This window comes from Macaca fascicularis, chromosome 6 (genome assembly GCF_037993035.2).
Source record: "Macaca fascicularis isolate 582-1 chromosome 6, T2T-MFA8v1.1".
NCBI lineage: Eukaryota > Metazoa > Chordata > Mammalia > Primates > Cercopithecidae > Macaca > Macaca fascicularis.
The window spans coordinates 122,244,443-122,265,894 of record NC_088380.1 but is presented as its reverse complement, the minus strand read 5'-3'; the positions used below and the strand labels follow the sequence as shown (position 1 = coordinate 122,265,894).

The following is a 21,452-nucleotide window of genomic DNA, read 5'->3' as shown; positions in this document are numbered from 1 at the left end:
TCAGACATGGTAGTGCACGCCTGCAATCACAGCTACTTGGGAGGCTGAGGCAGGAGAATTGCTTGAACTCTGGAGGTGGAAGTTGCAGTGAGCTGGGATCATGCCACTGCACTCCAGCCTGGCTGACAGAGCAACACTCTGTCTCAAAAATAAAAACAAAAACAGAAAATTACAAGTGCTGATGAGAATGTGGATGAATTGGAATACTGTGCACTCTTGATGGCAATATAAAATGGTACAGCTACTGTGGAAAATAGTATAGCAGTTCCTAAAAAATTAAAAATAGAATTACCGTGTGCTCCACAAATTCTACTTCTGAGTCTTCCTGCCAAATATTATTCATACTAGTGAAAACATGGAAGTGTTCCAAGTGTCCATGGACAGAAGAATCGATAAACAAAATGTGGTGTCTGCATTCAATAGAACACTATTTAACCTTAAAAAGGAAGAAAATTTTGACTTATGCTATAACATGGTTGAACTTTGAGGACATTGTGCTTAGTGAAGCAAGCCAGTCACAGTCTCTTGTATGAGACAACTTAGAGTGATCAAAATCATGAGAGAGACAGTAGAATGGTGATTGCTAGGGGATGAGGGGAGAGGGCAAAAGGGGGTTGTTATTTAATAGTTCTAGTTTTAGAAGATGGTAGAGTTCTGGAGATGAATGGTGGTGATAGTTACACAACATTATGAATGTATTTAATACCACTGAACTACACTTAAAAATGAGTAAGATGGTAAATCTTACGTTGTGTATTTTTAACATGATTTTTAAAAATTGGGGAAAAAAAGGTGACCCTTAGTGGCATGAGTGAAATTAGATAGCAGGGTGTGAGGCGGACTTTCAAATTTTGATGCTAAATATTGTATTATTTTCACAGTGAAAATGTAATCATGTATTTCCTGAGCAACATATTAAATATTATATGAATTCAACAAAGGACCAGTTATCTAGAACGTATAAAGAAATCTCAAAACTCACAACTAAAAACAACCAATCCAACTAGAAAGTGGTCAAAAGGTATACATGAAAAGATGTTCAATATCATTTACCATAAGAAAAATAAAAATTAAAATCACGATTAAATGTGATTGCACACATATCAGAATGGCTAAAATAAAGAACAGTGAAAACACTGACCAGGTCATGGAAAAACTGGATCCAACTGCTGCTGGTAGGAATGTAAAATGGCACAACCACACTGGAAAATAATTGGATAATTTCCTATAAAACTAAAGCTTACAACCCAGCAATTGTATTCTTGGGCATTCAGTCCAAAGGAATGGAAACTTATGTTCACATAGCAGCTTTATTCATAACAACCCAAATCGGATAGGTGAGTCACTAAACAAGCTGTGGTGCATACACACCATGGAATACTGTTGAAATGGGACACAACTTGGATGACTCTCCAGGGAATTATACTGAGTGAAAAAAGCTAATCTAAAAGGTTAGGTACTAAATGATTCCATTTATGTAACATTTTTGAAGGGACAGGGTGTTAGGAATGGAAAACAGATTAGTGGTTGACAGGGTTTAAGGATGGAGAACAGAGGGAAGTAGCTAAGAGAGGCAGAAGTCTTTGGGCTGCGAAAGCTTTCCTGGACTTAGTGAACCTCCATCCCAGAGTCTTTGGTTAAGCCCCTGAAGACTTTGCAACCTCGCCAAGGTTCTGGGCGATGTCAGGAAAGAGTGGAGTCTGAAGAACCCTGGCCTCTTTTCAACTCAGTACCTCCAGAGTAGAAAGGAGACTGGGGATTTGTTGCTGTCTGCAGCATACTTCCTGACAGATTCCTCACCGTTTTAAACACCCTCAGAGGAAATGTGAAGGGAAACTCATTTAACAACTCCTGTAGACAATTGGCATCCAGCAATCGTTAGCATTTGGCAGGCAAGCAGAGATATATTAAAAGAGGAAAACCTCTGCCCAATTATATTATAAGTACCACAAGAATTTCCCAAACAACCCAGACAAATTCCTCAGCCTCTGCTAAAAGCCAAGCAGAGGAATAACAGCTTTCTGGCAGTTCATGCTTTCTCCCCACTCTTACTTATAAATTCCAGACATTTTCTTGATTGTTCTAGAGATTAGCAAAGTTAGTTTTTCCCTCAATCCCTAAATTGTGTCCCATTATCCAGACCATTCATATCCTGTTTGTAGGCTGATGATACGGATCCATTAAATGGTTTTCAAAAGCCACATACTACTTGACCCCCTATTCATTATATTTACAGAATCCCAAGTGCAGCTATTAAAATAGATGCTGATCATTTACATGCTGGAATTGGTTTATTTTGTTCTCTCATATGCTTAACCTCATGCCTTACTTGAAGAATGGAAGAAAATAATTATTTTCTCTCGTCCATTTTCTTAATTTGCAATTGCAATCACTTCTACAGGGAGACTTCTCTAAGAAGTCATTGCCAAGGGAGACAAAGGGTTGAGAAGGCAAAGCAACTAACACCCGGGCTGCTGGCCACTGTAGGGGCTGAGTGCATGCTGTGGGATTCTAGGGTGCTGCTGGCTTAGGCTTACCTTAACTGGATTTTTTTTTTTTTAAATCATCTAATATTTCTTTAATAATAATTCTAGTTCCATAGGTTTTCATGTTATGCACCAATTTGTACCCGAGTTCAATTACAAAAAAGGCAACCATTTCTAAATTGGTGGTATACATTTCTTTACAATTTTTTAATGTAAGGTCATTTATTAAAATAGACAAACTATAAGTTGAAAATGAAGGAAACAGAAAAATTCAACTTTTCACAACCAAAAGAATTAGCACAACCTTAGAAATAATTTAGAAAAAAGTGTTGTTAAAAGATAAGTTGGATTCTTAACTTCTTATCTTTCCTCTCTCTTCTGGTTTGACTAAAAGTGACGATATAGATTATTCCCATAAAGCAGTTCCAAACCTATGTGGAAAATCAGCTGAGACTGTAGCAGATTCTGTCTTTTTACTCCCTCGTTCAAAAGTAATCAGATCCTAAAATTTGAAAGGAATTTGAAAGGAAATCTAAAATTCCAGGCAAGACTTAAAACTGTGAAATCATTGTCTTACTGTCTTGTTTTTGTGCAATCATTAGACTCTTTGGTTCATGGCTTACTTTGAAAACAGGAATTACCATCCTGTGCTGTAGGAAAATGCAAGTGTTTACAGACATATAAAATTTTGCTTTATAATTTCAGAGAGCCCCAGACCATCTCAGCACCTGAGCCAATGCCTAAAGGATGTTACCAATAGATTAGAATAAAAATATCAGGTGATTGAGGGAAGGAAATAGTCAAGCAAATGTGTAAAGCAAAGGAGTCTCTGTCTTGTATTTGAAGTTTTTAGACATGACAAGAGAAAATAACTTTTAAAAACTCTATACCTGTGTTGGAACAAGAGTTGGAGTTGCCGTAGTGAATCAGAGGCTGAAAAAGTCCTGGAAGATAGAAGGCAGAAAGAGTCATACACCAGACCTATGCAATGATGTTGTGGCAAAAGGTGTCAGGGCTCCTGAGATGCCCCAGTCTCAGAGGTTGCAGGCAGTGGAGCAGCTGGACCCTGAGGCAACCAAAAGGGTAATTGCTCAGGGATGGGAGGAGGAGGAGCCATGCTGATCAGCTCCTTTTTTCCATTCCATCCCATTCCCATGGACCAGAAGCAAACAAGAGAGGTATCTGTTCCTAGGTGAGAGAAGAGAGTGAGGACTCTTGGGCTACAGATAACACTAGAAAGCTGGTGACATCCAGGAAGACAGGGAAGCACCCTCATCTGGAAGTCAGCCAACGGTCAACGAGGCCCCAGTCAGTGCATGAAGACTGGTAATACATCTGTGGAACTAGACAGACAAAAAAGAGTTCTCAAATAGAGACATAAAGGAGGGTCATCAAACATCTGAAACTAGCCAATGGTCAACGCCTCCCCAGTCAGTGCATGAAGCCTGGTAATTCATCTATGGAACTAGACAGACAAAAAGGAGTTCTCGAATACAGACACAAAGGAAGGTCATCATACATCTGAAACCAGCCAAGGGCAAACTCAAAAGTCAGAATTGCCCTGGAGAGTAAATATAGTTACCCTATTTAGTTATACTCCATATAGTTATGAAGCAAATTAAATGAGACTTAGAATTAGTATTGACAATATCCTCAGGAAAATTCAAATGCAAGAAAAGGTTAAAAGTTAAGGGACAGAAAAAATATGTATACTTTATAGATCAGAAAAAGAAATATTCTGAATATATTCATAAATAGTGATCAAACAAATGCAAAACCCCAAATCGGGGCTGAGAAAAGTCAAGCTGCCTGAGGTGGGGGCTGTCAGTGATCACAGGTGGGCTCTTAGCTTGGGCATTTCTGGCTGTGACAAAAAGGCCACTAAACAACTGAAAGCTGATCTCGTCATGAATTTTGTTTCTTTCTGAAACTTTAATTCTGTTTCGTTTTGTTTTTAATGTTAAAAAAATGGGTACCAAATGGGAAGGAAAAAAAAAATGGTCAAAACCTCAAACATTCATTGCATAAAAGTAAAATAATGGGCTGGATTGTGCTGAAGCTTCAGTTAACTTCTCCAACAGATAAGATAAAAGGGAACAGCTCTGAACACGAACAATGTGTCAGACAAGTAATAAGAATGACAGCATTACAGTATCACAGATAGATGAGGAAAATGAGGCACAGAGAAGCTATGTAACATGCTGGATGTTACTACACTAGTAGATAGCAGAGACACTGTATATCCAGGTCTGTTGGACTGTAGGTGGCACTTTTAACCACTATGCATTATTGCTTCCACTTTATCAAGTGTGGTAACTCAGTGGCTATAGCAGGAAACACTATGGACATGGCCTCTGTCTTCCTGAGGTTTACAGTTGAGTGTACATTATCACACATCAATGCCAGGACAAGTCAGGATTGTTCACAGATACACTGGGAGAGGAAAGCTGAGACAGATAGATAGATGATAGATAGATAAATAGATAGACAGATACATAGATAGGTAGATAACACTTGGAATAGATATATATTACATTTATACATTATATAATATGTATGTGTTATATATAACAATCATAACACAAAAAGGGGGAAGAAGATAAAATTAAGTTAGCATAAACCTAGAAGTAGATTCTGAGGTGTTAAAATGCATATGCTAAGTCTGCTACTATGAAAATAATGCAAAAAATTAAAAAATTCTTTTAAAAAATTAAAATGTTATACTAAAAATATTCACTTAAATCAAAAGAAAACAGTAGAGGAGATCAGAGGAGATCAGGAAAAAGAGATGAAGCATATAGAAAACAAAAAGTAGAATGTCAGATGTAAATCCAATTATATCAGTGGTAACATTAAATGTCAATGAATTGAACAATCCAATAAAAAATAGATCCAACTATATCCTGTCCATAATAAACATACTTTAGATTCAAACATACAAATAGGTTGAAAATAAAAAATGGAAAAAGATGTATGATGCAAATAGCAACTAAAGACAGTTGGAGTGGCTACATGATATTAAACAAAACTCACAGTAAAAAAAATTACTAAAGATAAAGATTGATATTTTATGGTCAACCCATCAGGAAGATATAACAATTAAAACTTATAAGTACCTAACAACAAAGACCAAAATACATGGAGAAAACCTGACAGAATTAAAGGGAGAAATAGACAACAATAATTCATAGAAACTTCAATAATCTATTTTCAATAATGAGTATAACCCAAAATAAATGAAAACATTCACACAAATGTCATAGCAGCATTATCTGATAACCAAAAAAACAGATACAACCCAAGTGTCCATCAACTGATGAATGGGTAAACAAAACATAGCATATCCATACAATGCAATATTATTCAACTTTAAAAAGAAATGTCTACCAGTACATGCTACAACACAGATGAACCTAGAAAGTATCATGCTAAGTGAAAAAAGCTAGTCACAAAAACCATACACATATATTGTATAATTTAATTTATATGGAATATCTGAAATAGACAAATTCATAGAACAGAGAGTAGATGAGGATTTTCCAAGGATGATGGCAGGAGAAAATTAAGACTGACTGCTAAGGGGTATAAGGTGTCTTTTGGGGATGATGGAAGTGTAGTGGAATTACATGTGGTAATGGTTGTACAATAAAATGAATATATTAAAAACTACTAAATTATACACTTTAAAATGATTAATTTCATGTTATATGAATTATATTTCAATAAAAGGAAGAGGAAGGGAAAAAGCAGGAAGAAGGAAGGTATAAGTATTTCATTTTAGAAAAAACTAGGGGAAATAGTCTCAAGAAGGAGGAAGTTGTCATGAGTATGAAAATTTATGAGAGTAACAAGTTAAATAAGAATTCAAAGGATCCCTTGGATTCAGGAGTCTCATTGAAGTCCAAAATGTGTGGCTTGCAAAGGGATTGGGTGATTTAAAAAAACAGAAACAGTTTGAGATATTGTATTGTGTATTGTATTGTGTAAAAAAAAAAAAAAAAAAAAAAAAGGATAGTGATGTGCTATGAAGTTAATGTTTGTGTCTTCCCAAAATTTATATGTTAAAGCCCTCATCCCTAGTATGATGGTGTTTGGAGGTGGACCTTTAGGAGGTAATTGGATCTTGAGGTTGAAACCCTCATGAATAGCCTGACCTGCTTCACATTGTTCTGTGGGAATTGAGACTCAGAAAACCAAAGTAAATGTGGGGATGCTTATGCTGCTTGTTGCGCTGTGAATAATAAAGTCATTTATCTCTGTAAAAAATAATGGATAGAACAACTCAGCAGACTAGTTCAAGAAGACTCCCACAACACTATAAACCCACTAGGACGAACAGATGCTCTATTGAACACCTCAAATCAGCAGAATATATATTCTTCTCAAGTGCCTATGAACCATTTTCTAGTACAAACTATGTGTTATGCCATAAAACATAAATGTAAAAGGACTGAGATAATACAAAATATGTTCTCCAATCACAACAAAATAAAATTAGAAATCAATAACAGAAAAAATTGGAACTTACAAATATGTAGAAGTTAAATGACAGTTCTTAATACCAATAGATTAAAGAAGAAATCAAAAGAGAAATTAAAAATATTCTAAGATGAATGAAAATAAAGGCATAATGTACCAAAACATATGGGATGCCATGAAACTAATGCATAAAGGCAAATTTATAAATGCCTGTATTAAAAAAGAAATAAGAGCTCATATCAACAGCCCAACCACTGGGAGCACCTTAAAACACTCTAGAGCAGCTAAATCTAAAACAAGCAGAAGAAAGGTAATAATAAAACCAAAAGTTGTGTATTTGAAAAGATTAACAAAAATTGGAAAATCTTTAGCTGGTCAAGAAAAAGAATACAGAAGACTAAACTTACTAAAATCAGGAATAAAAGAGGAGATATTACCACTGAACCTACACAAACAAATGAAAGGATGCATCAGACTGTGGTTACCAACTTTTCCAAAGTGAAACTGAACACAACTTTCCTATTCTCCAGCATCGGTCTATTTGAAGCACAGAATTAAAAACTGCTTACAAAGCCGTTACCGAAAGCTACGAAGTTTTGTAGCTTTTAAATTGCTTGAACTTCTGCCAATGTAGGACAAAAGGTGCCACAGCCTATCTACACAAGCTGTTCCCATCTCCCACTGGAAAGAAGAACTTGACGATAACAAAGACTTGGAGAGGGCCAAAATTAAAATCAAAATGGTAACATTGCAGCAATTACACAAAAACAAAATGATCCACAAAAGTAAAACTTATGAATTTATATTTATTAGTTCAGGAATAGCAGCAATTGAAACTGTGACCCACTCATGCTAACATTGATGGTGCAGATAATATAGTCCAGTCTGAGAATTATGGAAATCTTTCTGGGCAACAGGCACAATGGGAATTTTATAGCATTCCGTGGCAGCCAGATGCTTTGTAATAGAGTTTTCAGTAAACTCTGGCAACTGACGAATTTTATGTTATGACCACCCAATTTAAGAACCCTTAGTATTTACTCAGTGATATAAGTTTATATAATTATGCATTAGCCACCCATAAGGGTCAAAGACTTACAAGAAAAGGAGCCTCAAGTCCCATTCATGTTTGACAGATTTTATTTTGAGAATCACTGCTTTAGAACTATCTGTGAGTTACCATTTTTGTACTTGGACATATGACAGCATCATCAGAGCCTTCTTTCTGTCTTTTTAGAGAAAATAGTAAGATTGACTTGATTACACGCCTTCTGTAAGTTCAAAGCTCTTCCTATAATTTCTATAAATTTCTGGGGGTGGAATGCAAGTGGGCCACACTTTACAATCATCGTGACCTCTTTCTTTTGATTTTCTCTTTTGTGTGAGAGATCTCTGTGCTGTGCCACAGCAATGCAGATGTGAGTGAGCCTCTGCCTTCTTCTAAAATCATCAACAACAAAGTCCCCTCAGAAAAATGTTTCATGAAGATTTATGGGAAGACAGAGGAGTGATATGACAGTAAACAAACACTTTCAAATAAAAGAATAAGTTTCTGTGCTTAAAATAGTCTTCACCCATCTCTCTCCTTGCTTTCTCCTCTTCTCCTCCCCTCCTCCACAACCTTGGAGTTTGGCTAACGCTCTTCACCTTTGCTAGCTGGTCTTCATCTTGCTTCTCCTCTTGATTCTCTTCTCTGTTTTTGGTTTTCTTCTCTCCTCTGTTTAGAACAACAAACCAGCTCACCTGATTCTCTCAGGGGAAGAGCTTTGATATTTTTCTGAAGCTATGTCACCTGTGAATGAATTCTCAGGACCTTGGGGGTCTCACCTTTGCTTTATGCCCGGGAATGTTTCCTGGAAAATTAACTGTGACTGGCATACAGGATTATGTAAGACCGTGGCAGAAGACACCACCACCTTGTCATTACAGGTGGCATTTTCTAAGACATGCAGAGATTTTCCCAGAAAAAGGTGGAGAAAATGTGTGTGGAGCAAAACTTGGGTGTTTACTAAATATTTACTGTGGAAGAATGAGTTAGTGGAACAGGTAAGTCATGAAGAAAAGAGAGAATGGTCAATAAAGTTACCCCAGGTGGAGTTAGGGGGACAGGATCAAAACTTAAGTGGATAAGTTAGTCTTTTTCTGAAGGAATGACAGCTGTTTTACTGAGAAAGCATGAAAGAAGATAAGGAAGGTGAGCTGCAAACGAGATGTATTTATTTGTGGCTAGGAGAGTCAGTTAAGGGTTTGCTCCTGCAATGACTTGGATTTTCTAAGTGAAGTCAGGTCAAAAGTCATCTGCTAACTGAGGACAGAGTTAGGACAGGGTTTAGCATTGTGGCTTGAGATCATTAGTTGCCAGTATTTCTTTCTTTGGCATTGTTTTCTGATTAAAAAATTTTTGTGGGTACATAGTACATATATTTACAGATTACGTAGGATATTTTGATGTAGGCGTGCAATGCATAAAAATCGCATCAGGGCAAGTGGGGTATCCATCACCTCAAACATTTATCCTTGGTGTTACAAACAATCCAATTATACACTTTTAGTTATTTTAAAATGTACAATTAAATTATTTTTGACTATAGTCACCCTGTTGTACTAGCTAATACTAGGTCTCATTCATTCTAACTTTTTGCACCCATTAACCGTTTCAACTCCCACCCCCTGCCACTTTTCACTACCCTTCACGCCCTCTGATAACCATCCTTCTACTCTGTCTTCATGAGTTCAATTATATTAGCTTTTAGCTCCCACAAATAAGTGAGAACATGTGAAGTCTGTCTTTCTGTGCCTGGCTTATTTCACTTGATATAATAACCTCAATCAAGTTCCATCCATGTTGTTTTAAATGACAGGATCTCATTCTTTGTATGGCTTTGTAGTACTTCATTGTGTATATGGACCACATTGTCTTTATCCATTTGTCTGTTGATGGGCACTTAAGTTGCTTCCAAATCTTGGCTATTGTGAATAGTGCTGCAATAAACATGGGAGTGCAGATATCTCTTTGATATCCTGATTTCTTTTCTTTTGGGTATATACCTAGGAGTGGGATTGCCAGATCGTAAGGTAGCTCTATTTTTAGTTTCCTGAAGAACCTCCAAACTGTTCTCCATAGTGGTTGTACTAATTTACATTTCCACCAACAATGTACAAGTGTTCCCGTGTCTCCACATCCTCACCAGCATCCATTATTGTCTGTCTTTTGGATAAAAGTCATTTAAACCAGGGTAAGAATATATCTCATTGTAGTTTTTAAAAAAATAATTATCATACTTGTTTTTATTTGTCTTTAATGTATGTATAGGTCACATTTATTTTAATCCTTAATACTAGAAGTGTTTGGAGTCTTTATTTGGAAGTTTGGTGATGTTTTGTTTTTAATTTTTGATTTTATTTTTATTTCTTTTACTTTTGGGTACATAATAGGTGTATATATTTATGGGGTACATGAGATGCTTCGATGTAGTCATGCAATGCATAATAATCACATCACATAAAACAGGGGTATCCATCATGTCAAACATTTATCCCTGTGTTACAAACAATCCAGTTATACTCTTTTAGTTACTTTAAAATGTACAATTAAATTATTGTTGACTATACTCACGCTGTTGTGCTAGCAAATACTAGGTTTCATTCATTCTTTCTGTTTTTTGTACCCATTAGCTATCCTCACATCCCCTCCACTACCTTTCCCAGCCTCTCGTAATCATCCTTCTACTCCCTATCTCCATGAGTTCAGTTGTTTTGATTTTTAGCTTGCACAAATGAGTAAGAACATGTGATGTTTGTCTTTCTGTGCCTGGTTTATTTCACTTAGCATAATGACCTCCAGTTTCATCCATGTTGTTGCAAATGACAGGGTCTCATTCTTTTTTGTGGCTGAATAGTACTTCACTGTGTATAAGTATCACATTTTTCTTTATCCATTCATCTGTTGATGGACACTTTAGCTGTTTCCAAATCTTAACCATTGTAAATAATGCTGCAACAAACATATGAGTGCAGATATCTCTTCAATATACTGATTTTCTTTCTTTTTGGTAGATACTTAGCAGTGGGATTGCTGGATCATATGGTAGCTCTATTTTTAGTTTTTTTGAGGAAACTTCATAGTGGTTGTACCAATTTATATTGCCATCAACAGTGTACAAGGGTTTCCTTTTCTCCACATCCTTGCCAGGATTTGTTATTGCCTGTCTTTTGGATATCAGCCATTTTACCTGGGGTGAGATAATATTTCATTGTAGTTTTGATTTGCATTTCTCTGATGATCAGTGATGTTGAGCACCTTTTCATATGTCTGTTTGACATTTCTATGTCTTATTTTGAGATATGTCTATTCAAATTTTTTTGCCCATTTTTAATTGGATTATTAGACTTTTTCCTGTAGAATTGTTTGAGTTCCTTATATATCCCGGTTACTAATTGTTTGTCAGATGGGTAGTTTGCAAATATTTTCCCCCATTCTGTGATTGTCTCTTCGCTTGGTTGATTGTGCCCTTTGATGTGCAGGAGCTTTTTAACATAATGTGATTCCATTTGTCCATTTTTGCTTTGGGTGCCTGTGCTTGTGGGATATTACTTAAGAAATATTTGCCCAGATCAATGTTCTGGAGAGTTTTCCCAATGTTTTATTGTAGTAGTTTCATAGTTGAATGTCTTATATTTAAGTCTTTAATCCATTTTGATTTGATTTGTATATATGGCAAGAGGTAGGAGTCTAGTTTAATTCTTCTGCATATGGATACTCATTTTTCCTAGCACCATTTATTGAAGAAACTGTCCTTTCTTCAATGTATGTTCTTCTCATCTTTGTCAAAAATGAGTTTGCTGTAGATGTATGGATTTATCTCTGGGTTCTTTATTCTGTTCCACTAATCTATATGTCTTTTTTAATGCTAGTACCATTCTGTTTTGGTTACTATAGCTCTGTAGTATAATTTAAAGTCAGGCAATGTGATTCCTCCAGTTTTGTTCTTTTTGCTTAAGGTGCTTTTGGATATTCTGGGTCTTTTTAGTTTCATATAAATTTTGGAATTTTTTTCTATTTCTGTGAAGAATGTCATTGGTATTTTCATAAGGATTGAATTAAATCTATAGATTGCTTTGAGAAGTATGGACATTTTAACAATATTAATTCTTCTAATCCATGAACATAAAAATGCCTTTCTATTTTCTTGTGTCTTTTTCAGTTTCTTACATCAATGTCTTATAGTTTTCATTGTAGAGAGCTTTTGCTTTTTTGATTAAGTTAATTCCTAGGTATTCTCTTTTACTTGTGGCTATTATAAATGGAATTATTTTCTTGATTTCTTTTCAGATTGTTCACTGTTGGCATATAGAAATGCAACTGATTTTTGTATTTTCATTCTGTATCCTGCAACTTTACTGAATTTATGTGGTGTGAGTAGTAATATCTCCTTTTTCATCTCTGATTTTATTTATTTGGATCCTCTCCCTTTTTTCTTAGTCTGGCTAAAGGTTTGTCAATTTTGCTTATCTTTAAAAGACCAGCTTTTTCTTTCATTGTCCTTTTATATTGTTTTCTTCATTTTAAATTCATTTATTTCTGCTCTGATCTTTATTACTTCCTTCTTCTACTAATTTTAGGTTCGGTTTGCTCTCACTTTTCTAGTTCTTTAGGATGCATTATTAGGTTGTTTATTTGAATTTTTTTTTGCTTTTTGATGAAGGCACTTATAGCTATAAAGTTCCTTTTAGCACTGCTTTCATTGTATCCCACAGATTTTGGTATGTGTGTTTCCATTATTATTTGTTTCAAGAAATTTTTCAAATTCTTTCTTAATTTCTTTATTGACCAACTGGTCATTCAGGAACATATTGTTTGATTTCCATGTGTCTGTATAATTTCCAAAATTCCTCTTGCTATTGATTTCTAGTTTTATTCCATCATGGTCAGAGAAAATGTGTGATATTATTCAAAATTTTTTGAATGTTTTGTGATCTAACATATAGTCTATCCTTGAGAATGGTTGATGTACTGAGGAATAATTTTATTCTGCAGCTGTTGGGTAAAATGTTCTATAAATATCTATTAGGTCCATTTGATTTATAGTGCAGATTAAATTTGATGCTTCTTTGTTGATTTTCTGTCTGGAAGGTCTATCTGATTCCACAAGTGGGGTGTTAAAATCTCCAGCTGTTACTGTATTTGGGTCTATCTCTTTTTTAACTCTAATAATATTTGTTTTACATATCTGGGTGCTCCAGTGTTTGGTGCATATATATTTACAATGGTCATATCCTTTTGGTGGATTAATTCCTTTATCATTATATAGAGACCTTCTTTGTCTATTCCTATAGTTTTTGTTTTCAAATCTATTTTGTCTGACATAAATACAGATACTCTTGCTCTGCTTTGGTTTCATTGATACAGAATATCTTTTCCATCTCTTTATTTTCTGTTTATGTGTGCCTGTATAGGTGAAATGTGTTTCTTTTTTTTTTTCAGACGGAGTCTGACTCTGTTGCCCAGGCTGGAGTGCAGTGGCATAATCTCAGCTCATTGCAACCTCTGCCTCCCAGGATCAAGTGATTCTCCTGCCTCAGCCTCTCAAGTAGCTGGGGCTACACATGTGTGTCACCACACCTGGCTAATTTTTGTAATTTTAGTAGAGATGGGGTTTCACTATGTTGGCCAGGCTGGTCTTGAACTCCTGACCTCGTGATCTGCCTGCCTCGGCCTCCCAAAGTGCTGGGATTACAGGCATGAGCCACTGCACCCAGCCTGGTGAACCGTGTTTCTTGTAGGTAACATATCACTGGGTCTTGTTTTTTATTGTTGTTGTTGTTGTTTTTCTTATCCCTTCAGCCAGTCTATGTCTTTTGATTGGAGAGTTTAGTCCATTTATATTCAATGTTATTATTGATAAGTAAGGACTTTACTCCTGCCATTTTATTTGTTTTCTGCTTTTGTGTATGTGTATGTGTGATCTTCTCTTCCTTCTTTCTTTTCTTCCTGTCTTGCTTTTCGTGAAGCTAATTTTTTTCTGGTGGTATGATTTAATTTCTTGCTCGTTATTTTTTGGTTTATCTGTTGTGTGTTTTTTAATTTGAGGTTACCATGAGGCTTGCAAAGAGTATCTTATAATCCATTATTTTAAAACAAAAATGTAATCCTGTTTACATAAACAAATAGCAAACAAATAGGCAATAGGAACTAATAAATACTATACATATTAGCTTCATCCATTTTAACTTTTATTGTCTCTATTTGTATCTTATTGTACTGTGTATTCTTGAAAAGTTACTATAGTTACTACTTTTGATTGGTTCATCAAAAAGATTGGTTCTCTTTCTACCCAAGATCATTGTAGTTTACACACCACAATTACAGTGTTATAATACTTTGTGATTTTTTTGTGTACTTACTATTACCAGTGAGTTTTGTGCCTTCAGATGATTTTTTATTGTTCATTAACATCTTTTTCTTTCAGATTGAAATACTCTCTTTAGCATTTCTTGTAGGACAGGTCTGATATTGATGAAATCCTCAGCTTCGTTTATCTGAGAAAGTCTTTATTTCTCCTTCATATTTGAAGGATATTTTCACCCAATATACTATTCTAGGGTAAAAGTTATTTGCTTTCAGCATTTCAAGTATGTCATGCTACTCTCTCTGGGCCTGTAAGGTTTCTACTGAAAAGTTTGCTGCCAGATGTATTGGAGCTCCATTGTATGTTATTTGTTTCTTTTCTCTTGCTGCTTTTGGGGTCCTTTTTTACTCTTGATCTTTGGGAGTTTGGTTATTAAATGCCTTGAGGTAATCTTTGCGTTAAACGTGCTTGGCATTCTATAACATTTTTGTACTTGGATGTTGCTATCTTTCTCTAGGTCTGGGAAGTTCTCCCTTTGAATAAACTTTCCTTTGAATAAACTTTCTATCCCACCTCCTCTTTAAGACCAATAACTCTTAGATTTGCTCTCTTGAGACTATTTTCTAGGTCCTGCAGACATGCTTCTTTGTTTTTATTCTTTTTTTGTTTTGTCTCCTCTGACTGTGTATTTTCAAATAGCCTGTCTTCACGTTCACCAGTTCTTTATTCTGCTTGATCAATTCAGCTGTTGGAAGGCTCTGATGTGTTCTTCAGTATGCCAATCGCGTTTTTCACCTCCAGAATTTCTGCTTGTTTCTTTATTCTTTGTGTTTTCCCAAGACAGCTATTCTGAATTCCCGGTCAGAAATGTCACAAATTTCTTTTCTCTAGGCCTGGTCTGTGGTGCCTTATTTAGTTCATTTGGTGAGGTCATGTTTTCCTGTATGGTCTTGATGCTTATAGATATTCTTCAGTGTCTAGGCATTGAAGAGTTAGATATTTACTGTGGTCTTTGCAGTCTGGGCTTCTTTGTACTTGTCCTTCTTGGGAAGGCTTTCCAAGTATTTGAATGGTCTTGAGTGTAGTGATCTAAGCCTGCTTTAGGGGGCACCCCAAGCCCAGTAATGTTGTGGTTCTTGCAGACTCATGAAGGTACCACCTTCGTAGTCTGGGATAAGATCCAGAAAAATTAGCTGGATTATGGGACAGAGACTCTTGTTCTCTTCTCTTACTTTCTCCCAAACAAATGAAGTCTCTCTCACTCTCTGTTTTGAGCTTCCTGGAGCTGGGGTTGGAGAGCCCCTGTGGCTACCATCCCTGAGTCTGTACTGGGTCAGACTGAAGCCCGGACAGCACTGGATATCTCCCAGGGCCCACTGTAACCACTACCTGGCTACCACATATGTTTGCTCAAGACCCTGTGTCTCTACAATCAGCAGGTTGTGAAACCAGCCTGGCTTATGTCCTTCCCTTCAGTGTGGCAAGTTCCCGCATGCCCCACATGGGTCCAGAGGTGCTGTCTGGGAGCTAGGGACTAGAGTCAAAAACCTTAGAAGTCTCTTTGGTATTCTATTGTACTGCAGTTGAGCTGGTAGTCAAACCAAGATATACAGTCCTTCCCACTCTTCGCTTCCCTTTCCACAGGTAGAGGTGCCTCACCCCATGACCACCACCATCACAAGCCCTCAGGGAGTACTACCAGGTTACCATCAATGTTCCTTTAAGTTCCAAGGGCTCTTCAGTCAGCTTGTGCTGAATGTTGCCTAGCCTAAGACTCAACCTTCAGTGGGCTCTTCTCTGGCCCAGGGCAGGTTCAGAAATGCTGTCCAAGTGCCAAAGCCTGGAATTGAGGACCCTAAGATCCCACTCAGTGGTCTACCTCACTGTGCTGAATTGGTACCTAAGCTGAAAGACAAAGTCTCCTTTACTTTTTCCTCCACTTTTCTCAAGCACAGGGAGTCTCTCCCTATAGCCACCATAGCTGGGAATGTATTGAGTCTCACCTGAAGCCAGCAAGTCTGAGTCTCACCCAAGGCTTACAAGATACTACTGGGTATTGCTGCTGGTTTTTCACGGCCCAGGGGCTCTTTAGTTAGCAAGTGATGAGTCCTGACAGCACAAAGTCCTTCCCTTCAAGGCAGCAGGTTCCCTTCTAGCCCAGGGTGTGCCTAGAAATGTTGTCCAGAGCTAGGGCCTGGAAAGGGGGCCTCATGACTCTGACTGGTGCCCTATCCTACAATGGCTGAGCTGGTATCCAAGATGCAAGACAAAGTCCTCTTTACTATTTCTTATCCTCTACTCAAGCAGAAGGATGGGATATATTTTGGAGCTGCAAGCTGTACAGCCTGGGGTTAAAATAGGGTTGGCGCAAGGATGTTCTTAGCCACCCTGGCTGGTGTCTCAGTAAGTCACATTCCCCCCAAGCCCACTGTCTCTGAGCCCAGTTCAGCACTAGAACTCATGTAGGAGTTGCAGTATTTGTATCCTAGACTTTCTTTCAAGTTTTTTTAGAGTCCAAGAGCACTTTAGCCCATGGTGGTGAGGCTCGCCAGAACTCAAGTTCTGATTTCTGGAATGGGTGATTCTCCTCTAGCTGGGCTACTTTAAATACTGCCTCCATGAATGGGCATCAGCTGAGTTAGCCCAGTTTTGCTTTCTGCTGTGACAGGGCAGCACTGAGTTCAATGCAGTGTTGCACAATTGCTACTCTCTCACTCTCCCAAGCCCATAGATTCTCTCTCCATGTCACATGGCCACTGCCAACAGATGTGGGAAGAGTAAAATTGGCAATTCAAGACTGTCTTCCCTACTTTCTTCAGTGCCTTTTTCAGCAATGTAAAGTTAAAACCAGATATTGTGAGTGCTCAGCTGATTTTTGGTTCTTTTGAAGGAGTTTTTTGGTGTAGATAGTTGTTAAATTTGTGTCCTTGTGGGGGTGAGGGTGGGGAACAGTGAGGCCTTCTATTCAGCCATTTTGCTTTGCCTTTCTCACCAGCATTTCTAATCTCTTATATTGTACAATCATTTCCACCTTTTATACTCAACTACAGGTATGATCAAATGAGAAATGTGATGCATAGAATCTGGGTTGTGATTTTGTGAGTCCATTAAAATAGAAGGGCATGAAGACAAGCAAATACAGTGATGGAACAAAAGCATCATCTAAGGAAAGGTGGTAAATTGGAAAAAAATTGAGGAGTTCAAATAAATGGACCTGGGTAAAATTAGATATATTGTGAGTGAAAGGCTGAGCTAGAAGAATAAGAGGTTGCTGACAGGAGGCATGCTATTAATGCTAAAAGTATCAGTTGGAAAACAAAAAACTTTAAATGACATAATCCAGAGTATGACCCATGTGAATTACTTTTATGAAATTGTGGATGGAAATCACTGGAAATGAGGAGGTCAAGGAACTCTGAAGCTAGGCTATTGGATTAGTGATCCACAGGACCAGTGGGTATTTCAGGATGGTGGCCATCGAGGAATGAGGTGGAAGATCATATGAGAGAATGAACAGGAGGTTGGAATAAGGCAGTAATGAAGTTGTGGAAAAGAAGGAGAAAACACTTTAATCGTTCATCAAAGTAACATTATTTCAAAAAATGAAGTCATGGTTTACATGGAATAAATACCAAAACTCATGCTTTTTTTATTTATATATAGGAATCAGTTTGTCCTTGAGTGAGAATGGAGAGAAAATGTGGAGCTCCTGACAGTAGCAGAGGAAAGATGATCACTACCACAGTGTGTTACTCTGATGCTTCAAAAAGATCAAGACATAATGCTAAAGCCTGATCAAAAGGTGTGTTTAGAGTTTGGTTGTTGTTTTTTTTTTTTTTTTTTTTTGAGATGGAGTCTCATTCTGTCGCTCAGGCTGGAGTGTGGTGGTGCGATCTCCGCTCACTGCAACCTCCACCTCCCTGGTTCAAGTGATTCTCCTGCCTCAGCCTCCTGAGTAGCTGGGACTACAGGTGCCTGCCACCACACCCGGCTAATTTTTGTATTTTTAGTACAGATGGGGTTTCACTACGTTGGTCAGCTTGGTTTCGAACTCCTGACCTCCCGATCCATCCACCTGCCTTGGCCTCCCAAAGTGCTGGGATTACAGGCGTGAGCCACTGTGCCCAGCCCCTATTTTGTTATTTAAATGAAGGCCACAAAGACAGTGGGTTGGGTGCCTGCTAGCAAAAGTTGAGAGACTAGAAAATCTTAAAGAAATGGATGTTGGGTGTTACTGAAACAGTTAAAGGAAGGAATGCTGCTCTTATACAATATAAACAAAATACAAACAAATCCCCCACCCCACCCCACCCCACCCCACACACACTAGATGCTACAGGCTGAATTCTCACTCTAAAGGTAACCTTTGCCATGAAAAGCGAAAGATGATTAATTGAACAAATTGCTTAAAAGTTCTGGAAGAAAGTTTTCTTTCTAGATTAAAAATCTATGGTTCAGGGGCAGGTGCAGTGGCTCACACCTGTAATCCCAGCACTTTCGGAAGCCAAGGCAGGAAGATCATTTGAGCTCAGGAGTTCAAGACCGGCCTGGGCAATATAGTGAGACCCTTTCTCTATAAAAAGAAAGAATTTTTTTTTTCAAATCCATTGTGGTTCTGATGGGGTAAATTATAGAGGAAAGCATACTTGGACATGATGTGTAGAACAACGTAAATCTCTGGAAACTCTGTTTCTGCAGAATGCATTGTCCCTCTGGGGAAATGGGATTTGCCTCTACTTTGACACCCTGTGACCAATTCGATTTTGCAGATCAGCATCATGCAAAGATTTGTTTATGCATTAACAAGATTTCCACCAAATAATGAACAGGGACATTTTCTCAGGCTACACAATTACCGGCCAATTCCAAGAAAGATTATGAATATTGTGTTTTCCTTTTCTACCACTCTTTAGGATTCTTGGACAAAAATCTAAGAAGGGAACAATTCCTTTAAAAGAGACATCTTGAGGCTCTAATAAAACAAAGGTTTCTACTTAACCTCAAACAGCAAAGGTTAAACTGCAAACTATTTGACAGCAAAGTTATTAGAATGGTACAAATAAATAAATTTATCATAAATGCCAGAGTATAATTTTTTAAAAGCCAATCCCATGATGAACCAAAATTTATCCATTCATTAATCCACTTACTCAAGACAGACTTACGCTAGATGCCAGAGATATAATGATGAGCCTTGGTCAAAAAAAAAAAAAAAAATGTTTTTTTTTTTTCAAAAGTTACTTACAAGTATTAAGTCATAGATACTCCTGATAGGAGGCAAATATGCTTCTTGTTTTTCACTTCTTGGGAGAACTTTATATGTAGTCTTATCTGAATTTACTCCAATAGTTAAATATTTGTAAAATGGATTCAGTATATAGCCTTATATCGATACTGTGCTATCAGTTTTTAGAAATAAAATGAGCAAGGCAGCAAGCTGAAAGAAATACTTCTATTGGTTGTTTACTGAAAAGTAGTTAGTTTTCAGCATCTCTTAGAAAAGAATGCAACTTGCCTACTCCAGTCAGAGAGGAAAATTCTATACACAAAATCCATCAAAGTCATTGTGAGAGGATTTGTTTGCTTGGAGACTGCAGGGTTGTTCTTTGAATAGCCTCCTTCAGGAAGCTGTACATTTCATTAGTTAAGATTCTACTTTTGAGGGAAGAGTAATCCAGGCATCTACAGCCTCTAAAATTATGTATAATTAACCACTGGTAAGCATTAACTAAGAAGAAAGATTTGCTGTCAAAATTCACTGTATTAAAATTGGAATTGAAAGCTGTAACAATAAAAACGCCAAGCTTTCTTAGAGCCATGTTGTATTCTTTGAAAGCACCAAAGAATCTGTTCAGCATCTCTAATGTAGGAATGCTGAGCTTTTTCTCTGGAGGACAGCACATTCATGAGTGTTGGCTGAGGGCTCACTCAGTCTGCGAGTAGGTCACAGGGTGAAATGGAGATTAGCTCAGCACTCATTCTGCTGGCTCTGTTGGCATTGAGATTTCATTTTCTTTACACAAAGATTCTGTGGGGGAAATTGAGGGTAATATTCAGATGAGCTGAATGTCAAGTATTTGGAAAACTGTGAGAGTCCAACACAGTTTCTAAGAGCCCCAATCATTCTGAGCATTTTGATTGTGCCAGTAATTGTAAATCTCGTTTTAGCACCCTGCACCCAGAGGCTCCACAGAAGACAATGATTCCTTAGAAAAGCTCGATTTGTATTACCTCTACTGAATGAACGAGGGCTTTGCTAGATTATTTTATTCTTCTCTCAAATTTAAACTTAAACCCACTGAGCGAATCTTCTAAAACTTGTAATCTAGCAAAAACTTTGAATCTGCAATCTAGCAAAAACTTTGAATATGTTGATGCAGAATATAGAACCATCTTACAGGCACTAATTTGAACAGAAAATATAAGTGTAACACTAAGGAAAACCTATATGAAGATCCTGTGAGCAGTGACATTTTTTTTCTATGTTAAGACAGATTTTTTTTTTTTTTAATACTGATCAACTATTGCTACTAGGGCAATTTGGGTTGCAAGTGTAGCCATCTAAAACAAACTAGTTTAAGCAAGAAAGCAATTGATTATGGGTTCAGCCGTGGCTGGATCCAGGGCCTCAACAATATTGTTAGCAATCTGTCTCTCTTACACCTTGCTGCCTCATTCCTCATCTCTGCTCTGCTTTCCTCTATGTCAACTTCATTCTCAGGCAAGGCATTCTTTTCTTTGTTTTGGAAAGATAGTCTTCAGTAACTTGATGTTTAATTTGACCTAGCTAGTAACCTTAAGGAAAAAGATTGCCTTCTTCCCAATGGTTTTAGGAAAAGCCATCTATAGGAATGACATTGATTGGCCTGGCTGGGAAGGGGATCGAGTCTGCATCTCACGAAACAAGACTCATATGTAATCATAACATGTTGGGGGTGCATCCCAGAACTCTAAATCGTATGCGGTTAGCAAAAGAAGAGGGAAAGGGTGTCGGTCGGGTAAATGTAACAGGTTGCAAGAATTAAAGTTCAAGTTATGTCTAGGGTCAAAATTTTATTGCAACAATTTGTGTGGAAATAAGGTAGATCAGAAACAATCTCAATCATTTTTGTTGAGAAATGCAGCCTAATTCCTATAC

General features: G+C 37.2%; 1 long non-coding RNA gene across 1 annotated transcript in view; it reads left to right on the top strand.

Annotated features, from left to right (window-relative positions):
- Nucleotides 1-8,708: 8,708 nt before the first annotated feature.
- LOC107130053 (uncharacterized) overlaps nucleotides 8,709-21,452 on the top strand; it is a 31,783-nt gene continuing 19,039 nt past the window's right edge. The window contains exons 1-3 of the long non-coding RNA XR_001491588.3: nucleotides 8,709-8,894; nucleotides 17,039-17,170; nucleotides 17,978-18,116. This is a non-coding gene — a long non-coding RNA (uncharacterized lncRNA). The remainder of the gene's footprint in view (nucleotides 8,895-17,038; nucleotides 17,171-17,977; nucleotides 18,117-21,452) is intronic.